The sequence below is a fragment of the Eutrema salsugineum genome, unplaced genomic scaffold (assembly GCF_000478725.1).
Source record: "Eutrema salsugineum unplaced genomic scaffold, Eutsalg1_0 scaffold_7, whole genome shotgun sequence".
NCBI classification, from domain to species: Eukaryota; Viridiplantae; Streptophyta; class Magnoliopsida; order Brassicales; family Brassicaceae; genus Eutrema; species Eutrema salsugineum.
Window position 1 is genome coordinate 4,903,090 of NW_006256486.1, and position 13,613 is coordinate 4,916,702.

Consider the following 13,613-nt stretch of genomic DNA (forward strand, 5'->3'; position numbering starts at 1 on the left):
TATGACAGATCAATAGGTCTGAAGGTTCAAGCTTAGAACAGAGGCTCACCAGAGAAGTTAAGGAGTTGAGGAGTGAATTGGACAAGCTGAAATTCACCACTCAGAAGCCAATGCATTTTGTTGGAGAGTATGAGGAACCTTCTCAAATTTTTGAGAACATAAGTGAAGAAGGTCTTACCCAAGAGGAGCTCAACTACATTGGGAATCAGAGGTTCCAAAGATATCAGTATGGTAATGCCAATCCAAACCTCTCTTACAGGAACACCAATGTAGCTAACCCACAAGACCAGGTCTATCCCAATTCTCAAGCTCCAAAGAACTTTGTTCCCAAGAACAACTTTCAAGGGTCATTCCAACCCAAGAATCAATTTGGTCAGAATCAGAGTTTTGGTCAGCAACAGCAACCATTTCAGGGCACTGGTTACACTTCACAGCAGCCAAAGGCACCACCAGGGTTTGGTCCACCACAGTTCCAACAGCAGGCGCCGGTTCAACAACAGTTTCAGCCACCAATGGTTCAACAGCAGCCACAGATGGGTACAGATATGGTTGGTATTCTGCAACAACTACTTCAGGGTCAACAGACTATGCAGCAGGAAATCAAGGAACTGAAGCAAAACCAGGCATCAAGCTCAAGGAACCAAGGTCACCTACCTGGAAAACCAGAACCCAACCCCAAGGAATATGCCAAAGCAATTACACTGAGGAGTGGCAAGGAATTACCTGGTATTGAGAACAACAAAGTGATCATTGAGGACAATGATCAACCTGAGGGGGAGGCAGCCTTAAAGGATGATCAAGTTGCTGAGAAACCAAGGACAGAAAAAGGTAAAGAGGTAGCAAAGGAACCAGAACCAGAGAAGAAGTATGTGACACCACCTCCATACCAACCCAAGCTCCCATTTCCAGGGAGATTTAAGAAGCAACTAGTGAACAAGGCAAGAGCTGTATTTGAGAAGGCACTCAAAGAGACACCACTCACAATGCCTCTCATTGATGCATTCCTAATGATGCCAAAGATGGGGAAGTTCTTGAAGGATGCAATTCTGAACAAGACAAAAGAGCTTCAAGGCATGGTAGTACTAAGTCATGAATGCAGTGCTATCATTCAGAAGAAGTCCATTCCAAGGAAGTTAACTGATCCAGGGAGCTTCACACTCCCTTGTGCCATTGGACCTCTTCTATTCTCTGGATGTCTTTGTGATGTAGGAGCATCAGTCAGCTTGATGCCATTCTCCATAGCACAGAAGCTGGGCTTTAGAGTTTTCAAACCTTCAAAGATTTCTCTTATCCTTGCAGATAGATCAGTTAGATTGCCTGTTGGTATGTTGGAAGATCTACCTGTCAAGATAGGTGGTTTTGAGGTTCCAACAGATTTTGTTGTGCTGGAAATGGATGAGGAACCAGTAGATCCTCTCATCTTGGGCAGGCCATTCTTAGCAACTGCAGGAGCCATCATTGATGTGAGAGGTGGGATAATAGAGCTTTAACTTGGGTCTGAAAGGCTCAAGTTTGATGTGAATGAGATGATGAAGAAACCCACCATTGAAGGTCAATGTTTCTATGTGGAGACAATGGACCAGTTGGCTGATGAGCTGCTTGAGGAGCTGAACACTGAGGATCCTCTTCAAGCTGCTCTAACTCAAGAACAAGGAGAAAATGAGCTCTTGGCTGAAGCAAGTGAAGGGTATAAACTGTATCTGGACAATGCAAGAGAGCTGGGTCCTGAAACAAGGTTTTTGGAGCTGGAACAAAGAGGCTCTGAAGTCTTTGCTATCAAGGAATCAGTCACCAGCCAAAGCAACCTGGACCAGGACTGGAATGAGGCGGATGCACCCTCTGTTGAGCTCAAGCCTCTACCAACAGGGCTCAGGTATGCATTCTTAGGCCTAAACTCTACTTTTCCCGTGATCATAAATGATAACTTGCTGGAGCATGAGGAACGTGCATTACTTAGTGAAATAAGGAAATTCAGGAGAGCCATAGGGTATTCCTTGGCAGATATTAGAGGAATCTCTCCTGATATATGCACCCACAGGATCCACCTGGAGGACCAAGCCATGTCCTCTATTGAGCACCAACGTAGACTTAACCCCAACCTTAGGGAAGTGGTTAAGAAGGAGATACTAAAGCTTCTTGAGGCAGGGATAATTTACCCAATCTCTGACTCAAGATGGGTGTCTCCTGTTCACGTTGTGCCCAAGAAAGGTGGGATCACAGTGGTGAAAAACGATAAGGATGAACTCATAGCTCAAAGAACCATAACTAGCCATCGCATGTGCATTGACTATAGGAAATTGAATTCTGCTTCTAGAAAAGATCATTTCCCTTTACCATTCATTGATCAAATGCTTGAAAGGTTAGCTAATCATCCTTATTTTTGTTTTCTCGATGGGTACTCTGGATTTTTTCAAATTCCCATAGATCCAAGAGATCAAGAGAAAACAACATTCACATGCCCTTATGGCACTTATGCTTATAGGAGAATGCCCTTCGGTTTATGTAATGCACCAGCCACTTTTCAAAGATGTATGATGCACATTTTCTCTGACATTATTGAAGAGAAAGTTGAGGTGTTCATGGATGACTTTAGTGTCTATGGCTCCTCCTTCTCGGATTGTCTCTCTAATTTGACACAGGTGTTGGAGAGATGTGAGCAGCACAACTTGGTGCTGAACTGGGAGAAGTGTCATTTCATGGTGCAAGAAGGAATAGTCCTTGGGCACAAGGTCTCTGAAAAGGGTATTGAGGTTGATAAGGCAAAGGTGGAGGTGATGGTGAATCTGCAAACCCCCACTTCAGTTAAAGGGATAAGGAGCTTCCTGGGTCATGCAGGGTTTTATAGAAGATTCATAAAGGACTTCTCAAGGATTGCCAGGCCTTTAACAAAACTGTTGTGTAAGGAAGTGGATTTCATCTTTGATGCTGAATGTGAAGAAGCCTTCAAGTTGATCAAGGAGGCATTGGTTAGTGCACCAATAGTTCAGGCACCAGACTGGTCTCTACCTTTTGAGGTCATGACAGATGCTTCTGACTTTGCTGTTGGAGCAGTACTTGGACAAAAGAAAGACAAGAAGCTGCATGTGATCTACTATGCCAGTAGAACACTTGACTCTGCCCAAGAAAAGTATGCTACAACTGAAAAGGAAATGCTGGCAATAGTTTTTGCCTTTGATAAGTTCAGAAGCTACCTGGTGGGATCAAAGGTCATTGTGTATACTGATCATGCAGCCCTCAGGTACTTGATGACCAAGAAAGATGCCAAGCCAAGGCTGTTGAGATGGGTTTTATTGCTCCAAGAGTTTGATATGGAGGTGCTTGATAAAAAGGGGATTGAGAATGGTGCTGCAGACCATCTCTCAAGGCTGAGGATTGAAGAAAAAGTCCCCATAGATGATGCTTTGCCTGAAGAGTCTCTGATGGTGCTCCATTCCTACTTGGAATTTGAGGAAGTAGAGAGCATTCAAGAAAGGAGGATGCCTTGGTTTGCAGACATAGTGAACTATCTTGCATGTGGGGTAGAGCCTCCTGAATTGGATGCTTACAAGAGGAAAAAGTTCTTCAGAGATGTCCAGAGATACTATTGGGATGAGCCCTACCTCTATGTTCTGAACAAGGATCAGCTTTACAGAAGGTGTCTTGCTGAAGAGGAGATGCAACCTGTGTTGCAAGAATGTCATGGTTCTGCTTTGGGAGGTCACATGGGGGCATTCAAAACTGTGGCAAAAGTTCTTCAAAGTGGGTTTTGGTGGCCTACAATGTTCAAAGATGCCCAGCTGGTGGTTTCAGCATGTGATACCTGTCAGAGGCATGGGAACATATCTAAGAGAAGTGAGATGCCTCAAAACCCCATTCTAGAGGTTGAGATCTTTGATTGCTGGGGGATTGACTTTATGGGACCTTTCATTTCATCCTATGGAAATCAATACATACTTGTTGCTGTGGACTATGTGTCCAAATGGGTTGAGGCCATTGCTTCCCCTACCAATGATTCCAAGGTTGTAGTGAGGCTGTTCAAGAACATCATCTTCCCAAGGTTTGGAGTTCCAAGGGTTGTCATCTCTGATGGAGGATCCCATTTTTTGAACAAGACTCTGGAAGGTTTATTGAGAAAGCATGGAGTTAAACACAAGATAGCTACTCCATATCACCCTCAAACTAGTGGCCAGGTTGAAGTATCCAATAGACAGATCAAGGCCATTCTTGAGAGGACTGTTAGCTCAAGCAGAAAAGATTGGAGCAAAAGGCTAGATGATGCATTATGGGCTTACAGGACTGCCTTTAAAACTCCAATTGGAACATCACCATTCAGTTTGCTATATGGGAAGAGCTGCCACCTTCCTGTTGAGTTGGAGTACAAAGCTATGTGGGCTGTGAAGTTTCTAAACTTTGATATCAAGACAGCTCAAGAGAAAAGGATCATGCAACTTCATGAACTTGAGGAGATCAGGCTTGAAGCTTTTGAAAGCTCAAAAATCTATAAGGAGAAGACCAAGGCCCTGCATGACCAGAAGATTCTAAAAAGGGAGTTCAAGTCTGGTGATTTGGTCTTGCTTTTCAACTCCAGACTTAAGTTGTTTCCAGGAAAGCTTAAGTCTAGGTGGTCTGGACCTTTCAAAGTTCTTGAAGTGAGGCCTTATGGTGCCATTGTCTTGGAAGGGAAGAATGGTCAGGAATTTGTGGTGAATGGACAGAGAATCAAGCATTACTTAGTTTCACAAGGGAAGGAGGAAGCTACATCAGTTCCCCTTCTTGATCCACCAGCCTGTTAATCAGGTTCCCAAAGTCAAACTTAGAGACATTAAACAAAGTGCTCTTGGGAGACACCCCAAGCTTATCCTTTGTAAATATGCTTTTGATCTTCTGATTCTGGTAAATATGTTTTAGGATGTTTTGATGGGTCTGTTGAGTGTTTACAGGTGTTAGGTGTGAGTCTGAACCTTTGGAAAGTGAATGCAGAATGAAAAGAGATGAAGGAATGGAGACAAGCTTGTGCTCGGCCTTTGACATGGGGGCCGGTCACGGTCAAAAACAAGGCATGGCAAGTCTCTTTGTGCTGCCACGGGGAGATAATCACGGTCTCAAGGCCAGACCGTGGCAAAGGAGGCATGTGTTCGGTGAATGCCACGGCCTTGTAACATGGAACCTAAGCGGCCGTGGCAAAAGAGAAAAGAAGAAAGGACCAGGCAACATTCGGACAATGCCACGATTAGGTTGCCACGAGAGGAGTGCCACGGTCTACAAGACACGGGCTAAGAGCCTGACCGTGGCAAAGTTTTTTTGAGGGTTTGACCGAAGAGTGAGCACAGCCACGAGGGGTTTGCCACGGGGACACAATCATACCGTGGCAGGAAGAAAGAAGAAGTACAATGCTCGGGGTTTGCCACGGCCTGAAGACACGACCAAGTCGAGACCGCGGCAAAGAGGCAGCATCCTCGAGTGGTAGACACGGGCATGTGACACGGTCAAAGAGGCGTGATCCAAAATTTGAATTCCAGTTGACCGTACGGACGTTGACCGGTCAACAGACGCGCCAGGCCAGCTGTTCCCCACCACTCTTTCTTCTTCTTCGCGAGTTTGCTCTCTCTTCTCCATTCTTGAACTCTAAACTTTCATATCTCTCTCGTTGCTGCATCAAATTGAGTGATTCCAACTGCATTGAACTCGTATTCCTGTCTAGTTTCTTGTTGCACATCCGTTTTACACTCGAAACTTGAAGATTCCAAGGTATTTAATCTGTTAAAACTCACCTTTTCCATGCTTTAGAGTACTGTTCATGAACAGAGAAAAACAAATGGAATCGATTTTAATGGGTTTCTTGATACCTTGGAATCATTTTGTGAGTGTTGTGCAAGTAGAATGGATAGGGATTTCATGAATCTTGCTTGAGAATGACCTGTTCTTGGAATTTTTGAGAAATTTTCTTGAAAATCACCATGTGAATAGATTTTTTTTAAGAAATTGTGTTTCAAGCTGAACTATTTGTGTGCATTGCTTCTTGCCATTGCCTTGAGTTTAATGAGTTTTTAATCAGATTGCAATACCTTCTTTTAAAGAAAAATCGATTGATGCTGCTCATGAACTTGGTGAATTTTTGAAAAACTTTTGTTGTTCTCTTGCTTTGGTGCTTACAATGGTTTGAGGAAATGCAGGATGGGAGGAACAAAAAGACAAGCAGCCATGGAGAAATCTAAAAAAGAGAAATCAGAGGAGCAGATTTTGCCTTTTGGGCACAAAGTTTTCGAGAAACAGAAAAGGAGGAGAAAGCCAAAGGATTCAGCTGAGAAGAAAACAAAGAAGATTGCTGCACCAAAGAAAACAAAGGCCTCCACTTCAAAAACTTCTGGTACAGAGCTGGCATTGGTTGAAGTCGTTCACAGAGCAGGAAAAGAGGTGGTTGTGGCTGAGGATGAAGAAGGAACAGAGAGTGACCCTGAAACAGCATTGAAGCGGGCCAAGAAAGCAAAGCCAGGTTCTGAGGAAAGAGAGCCAACTTTTGATGACTACTTTGACATGTTCAGAGATGCAAAAGTGCAGCAAACCAAGTTCCCTGATATGGAGCTGCTGGGGAAGATGGGTATTCTTGAAGAAGTTCAGCTCATTTTCAACAACATGGGGTTTGGTGGATTCTTTGAGATTAGAGATGTGGCTCATGATGGTGTTACACAAGAATTTCTTGCATCCCTTCAAGTTTGTGGATATGGCCCAAGAGATGCAAGAATCAAAGAGGGCAATGGTCTTGGGCACATAGAATTCACAATAGATGGTGCACAACACCATGTAAGCTTCAAAGAACTTGATGAGATCTTTGCTTTTACAAGACCTACACAAGAAGAGACAGTGAAGTTCACATACCCTGATCACATGATCACTGACTTGTGGGATACAATTGCTTTTGGGAGCTTCAGAGGAGGAAGATGCAAGAGTTCATGGATAAGAAACCCAGCAATCCGCTATGCTCACAAGGTGCTTTGCCAAATGTTCTTTACCAAGCACAATGATGGAGTGGTGCATCTAGCCGACATGGAGCTATTGGGTATGGGTCTTCATCCTCTCATCAGTCACTTGAAGAGCAAGAGAGAGTTTCACCTTCCACATTACATCCCTTCTAGTGGTGCATTCTTGGCACGCCAAATGCTGATTTACAAGGACATTGCTTGGAGTGAGGGTAAAAGAAAGAAGCTCACTAAGTTGCACAATGGATGGCTAGTGACAAGGATTCTGAAAGCAAGAGGTTTTGTCTTTGATAATGTTGCAGTCAGACCTGGGTTGATTGATGAAGTTACCCTCACCAAGGTTGGGTTTCTAAAAGAAAGCAATGGTGTACACTTCTTGTACACTTTCAAGCTCTTGCAAGATGAAAAGGTTCATGTTCTGTTGCCAAACCCAGCCATCACCACTCTCACAGAAAGGCACAATGTCTCCTTTATTGTCCTAAAAGATCAGCTCTACAACTCAGCCATTCACCCTCCAATCCCCAAATGTAAGAAGCCAATCAGTTCTAAGGGTAAAGAGCCAGTTGAAGAGGAGGACATAACTAGGACCGCTGGTTGTGAGAATGAGGGGCCAAGAGATTTTGAAAGAAGGATGGGTGCAGGAAGGTATCACTTTGATCCTTACTTTTGGGGTGAGCCTGACTATCACACAAGGAAGCTGTATTCCAGAGTTAACACCCTTCAGAAATGGTGCAAATGGCAAGACAAAAGGATCCACAAGCTGGTTGACTGTGTTAGGCAGCTTAAGAAGAAGGTTAAAAAGCTCACAGCTCCAGCCACCTCACCCAAACGAGATACAAGAGAAGAGGTGGGAGAAAGCTCAGCTGCCAATGACCTTGTGCTACCACCAGGAAAAGAAGATTGGGTGAATCCGGCCACAGCGTTCCAACCAGACTCACCTGAGAGCAGCCCACCCAGATATTCCACCCCATCATGTTCAACCTCCAATCCATCCCATTACTTGGGATCAGACCTCAGCGATTGAGGTAAACACTCAAAACCTTGTAAATAGCATGTAGACTTTCTTTTTCTTTTGCATTCTACTTGTTTACTTTGTTTTAAACTCCTTTCTCATGCTTTTATAACACAGGGGACTGTGTTATTTAAGTGTGGGGGAGGAGTTTCATCCTTTACTAATCATGTTTTCTCTTCTCTTATTTTACACTTTGAGTCTTGAGTCACATTTTAGTTGCATATTCATGTAGTCTCATCTAAGTGCATATAAAAACCAAAAAAAATGATCATGTAGTTGCATTCTCATTTTTTAGGATTGAGTCTAGATTACATTTGCATATAGGTTGCATCTTGCAGGGAGTAATGATAGGTTTTCTAGAGAGTATATCACTTTGAGAACTTGAATTGAATATGCTTGTGAATCTTTTTCTGTGCTTGCAAAGTCTGAAATGATTTGAATCTGAGAAGCAAGTTTGAATTGAACTCAACTCTAATTAAACGGGAACCTTGAACTTGACTTGAAAATATCTTGTGATGCATTGTTTGAAAAAGCTTGTGGATACCAATATACATACTTGAGCTAGAACCACTGTTTTTACCACTCTTTTCCTTAGCTCAAGTAGCTGAATCCACATCATGGATCAGTTCCCATACCTTGAACCCATCCTTCTTTCAAGCCAATGTTTGTGTGTGAATTGAAAGGCCATCTTGGATCAAACTTAGCAGAAAGTGTTAGGTTTAGAGCGACAAGGGCAGGTCTCATTGAGTGCTGTGTTCCAACATCAAGGAACTGAGAGTTTTGGCGAGGAATAAGTGTGGGGGAAAAGACCTTTTGGTGAGTGGAAAAAGGTGAGATGAGTGGAAAAGAGAGAGTGAAAATAGCTAGGGGAATGAAAGAAAAAGAAATCAGTCTTGGTGTTTTGAGAAAGTGAGCTCTGGTTTGTTAAAAAGAAAGAGTCTAGCCTCTAAGTAAAAAAAAAAAAAAGGGGAAGAAAAGAAGCCAAAGGCTCAAATGTTTTGTTAAGAAAGAAAGAAGAGGCTAGAAGTTGTAAAAGAAAAGAAAAAGCTGTGTAAAGTTTGAGTTCCAAGACTTGAGAGGAAAAGTGAAAAGTAAATCCCCTAGTGAGAGGAAAATGAGAGTGAAAAGTGAGGATTTTGAGCAAGTGAGGAAGCTTTGAGTAGAGGGTGGGGTGTGATGAGTCTTTGCCCTTGTATGCATAGGTTGCTTTTTACCTTTAGCATTCTGCCAAAGTTTGATCATTCATAGAGAGATCCCTTTGCTGCATTTAACTCACTTGAACACTGATGAGATCATTTTAATCTCATAGCCTCTCCCTAGCCAAGCCAGCTTGTTTAAACCTTGCATCATGAGATCCACCTGATAAAAGCTTAATGAATGTGAAAGAGTTGAGAGAGAGAAGAACTTGTGGAGATTCCTTGCTGAGTTGATATATATCTGAGTATGACTTTGCATTGCATAATTGAGCATGAACTTGAGTTCTCATTGTGATCACTTCTCTCAAAATGAAAATGTGAACTCCCGTTGCATACAACCTCTTTCTCTCATTTGCTCTTTTTGCTTGAGGACAAGCAAAGGACAAGTGTGGGGGAGTTGATATGTTCATAATTTGCATCATTTAGGTTGCATAAATCATTCCAAATCATGTTTTATTTCATGCATTTTAGGTCCTTAGGGTTTTTTTTAGAACTTAGGAGATGCATTAGGTCCCAATCAGTCTATTGCATGTTTTGAGTGTCTATCAGGTGAATGTGGAGCTGAAAAGATGAATCCAGGAGGTGGAATGGTGAGCAAAGCTTGAAAAAAGTGGAAAAATTGGGTCTTGGGAGATTATCGGCCATTCTCGCTGGCCAGGAAGGTTTTATCGGCCATTCTCGCTGGCCAGGAAGGTTTTACCGGCCATTTTCATGTACCGCGGGAAGCTTTACCGGCCATTTCCATGTACCGCGAATGAAGTGTATCGGCCAAAATCTCCGGGTGTGAACGAGTCTCAGAAATCGCCTGTCCGGGGAGCCTTCCGGTCCGATTCAGATGGCGGGTCCTTCATAGAAGTTGGAGAGAATTGGAGCACGGTCTCATAGCAAGTGGAATCGTGGAATTCGGACGCGTGAGCAGAGAGATAAGCTAGTCGGAAGGAACCCCTGTCTCGCAGGTATTCCGGACCGAGCAGATCAGTTTTGAAGGATGCGAAGGACGGTGCACTTCCAGGCCGATTCAGTTTCCGGGGCCTTCATGAGAATCAGAGACATTTGAGTCTTCTTTCTAGAACATCCGAGATCAGTCAATTCGGAGCTTTGAGCAGAAAGATACGGTCTCCGGAATGGACACATGTTTAGACGCCTCTCTCTGGTCGTGTAAATGCACTTCAAAGATATGCCCTCCAGGAAACCTTACACTTCCCAAGCACTGAAACTTCCTTCATCAAAGTTGGAGATAAATGAGTCCTCTGTCTTCTGCAACCGGAATCACTCAATTCGGACAAGTCTCCAGGAAGTTACACTCTCCGGAATGCGAGATGGTCCAGACAGCCCCGGATGACTAAGTTAAACATGCCGCGATTTCAATGCCACGGTCCACACTTGGCCGTGGCAACTTTTGTGCACCCTCGGCCAATGACACGATCTTCATGCCACGGTCTACACTTGACCGTGGCAAACACACATTTGGCTGAGAGGAACTTAGCAACCGTTCGGCGATTGACACGGCCTAAATGCCACGGTATGAGGCTTGGCCGTGGCAACATCTTGAAACCTTCGGCGATTGGCACGAGCTTAATGCCACGGTCTGGGATTTGACCGTGGCAAATGAACAAGTGGCTGGAGATAACTTCTACACAGTTTCGGCTTTTGACACGATCTCAATGCCACGGCCTGAGACTTGGCCGTGGCAAGCATATACTTGGCTGGGAAGGTCTTCACATGCATGCGGGTTTTGGCACGGTCTGAATGCCACGGTCTGGGGGCTTGACCGTGGCAACCTTTACACATCTTCGGCGTTCGACACGGTTAACTTGCCACGAGTCCCAGATGAAGCTTGATCAGATCGTGGCATCAAAATGAACCAAGAACACAATGAAGTCTTTGACACGGTCAGGAATGCCACGGTCACACCAAGGACACACCAGACCGTGGCAAACCCTTCTTTGCCCATCAAGACCGGGTCAGTACCCGGTTTGTTCCGGGTTGACCCGGTTCGCCCAAGCCTCCTTTATAAGGTTTTTAGACCTAATTTGTAGAGGAGGACTTAATCTACTTTTAGTCTTTTTCCCCTTTTGTGAAAAACCACTGAATACACTTTGTTTTAGGGAGTTTAAATCGATTTTGCAGTTTCTTTCCATCTGGTTCATCATTTCTTATCATCAAAATCAACTTCTAATCATGATTAACAACACATCTTGCAAAGGGTTTAGTGTGTTGATCATGATTAGTGAGTAGTCACCTTAATGAGGTTATAGATGTGTAGGTTAGGGTGCTAAAGTGTTAGATTAGGAGTGCTTAGGGCTAGATTCATTGGTTCATTTCTCTAAACAACTGTTCTCTATGCTAGATCCTTGATAATCACTTGAGATCTAGATTCTGGAAATTTCATGCACCAAAAGTGTTTGATGAAATTCCTGAAAGAGTTGTGTTAGAGGTTTAAGTAATTTTTCATCATGGGAATGATTTGTTAAATGCTTGAATGATCATTGAGAACTGTTTATTAATGCATATTGATTCATATTTCACAAATGGAAATTTGGTTTGAAAATGGATTAGTATAGGGGTTAATACTTTCATGAGAGGATTAACCTAGATTAGAATTCTTAATCACTTGAATCATGTCTCATCATTGTCATTAGCATTTCTAGTTTAACACCAAAGCACCCTGACCAACTATCATGTCTAGAATCTCATGCCTCCATCATATCATATTCACATCATATCATTTGTCATTGTCATTAGTCTTTAATCCTGTTTATGCTTATAGTTGTCTCTAGATTAATCAAAACCCACTCTTGTTTGCTTGAATTAAGAACTTGATCATATAGCTTAGTGTCTAACACCACATCTGGATTGATAAACCTCTTTGTGCTACATTGACAAGGGGATTGATAACCCTGAGACCCTAAAAAAAGTCTTGTCTATCATTGATCCTTACTTGGCCCAAAACGCTCCAAAATCCTTAAGTTTTAAACGCACCTGGACCTGTAAAGACTCCAAAAGATTCACATAACACTAAAAAAATTCTATAAATATAAATAAAACTTATATTATGGTCAAAAACCATAAAAACCATGATATATCACTCATGCAAGAGAAATGACTTGATATTATTGTATGGAATAGTTATACAAGTCAATGCTTAGGAGATCGTGTTAATCGATTTGATCGAAAGCATCTTAAGTTAACAAATACATCTTACGCTGGCAAATAATATTAATGTATAAAAATATTAATCTATGAATCAGATGAATCAGAAGAAAGCATCTTCAGACTGATTCTCAGATAATAATGGTTATGGTGATGATGGTTAATGGTCGTGATTAAGTAACAAAAAAGAAAGCTGGGTATAATTTTCATAGATTTTGTACAATCTTCAATATCTTTATTGCTTCAATCTTCAATATCTTTACAAATTGTGTACTGTATAACCATCAAATAATTGACGTTGAATTAAATAAGATGTTGCTTCAAAGTGTATACTCATGGAACGGACACCTCAACAAATAACTAGACAAGAATTAAGTATATTGATTGATACGAAATTTTCAAGATACTTCCAAGAAAACCTGTAACAAACTGATCACAATCGATAAGTGCATGCGATTTCAAATTAAATCATATAACTTTTCATAATATTCAAACAAACAAGACACTGGTTCATCTAGACATACCCCTAAACTTCATAAAGAAACAAAACACATAAAACGACAGAGATTGGTTCAGAATTTATGTCATCCAAAGTAGTATAGTATTTACAAAAAACCATATATTCCCAAAGCGGCAAAATTAACTTAAGCTTGTTGAAAAGCATGGAATTTGTTAGTTAAGGAGAATCGAGAGGAAGAAGACGATGAAGAAATTCTGTTATTCATTATTGTGAAATGTTGTTACAATATGAGTATATATTTAAATACAGAGGTTTAAATAACCGGTATATCCTAATATTCCCCCTAAAGATGGGGAGAATATAGAATTTAAACCCATCTTACCAATCAGAGAGTGAAACTGAGTAGAGAACAGAGGTTTTGTGAAAACATCAGCTAACTGATTTCCTGTCTTCACATGTAAAAGTTTGACCAACCCACTCTCTACTCGATCTCGAACCATATGACAATCCAATTCTATGTGTTTGGTCCTTTCATGAAACACGGAATTGGATGCTATATGCATTTCTGCTGTTGAATCACAGTAGAAAGCCACAGATTGATCTTGAGAAGCACCTAATTCATTGAGCAGATGAACCAACCATTCTATTTCCGAACAGCAAACTCCATAGCCCGATATTCAGACTCAGCTGATGAGTGAGAAACAGTTGACTGTTTCTTTGACTTCCAAGATATACAGAGGAGCCAAGAAACATGCAAAAACCATATGTTGAACGTCTAGTATCAGTACACGATGCCCAGTCTGCATCAGTGAAACCTTTGAGAATAAGATCAGAGT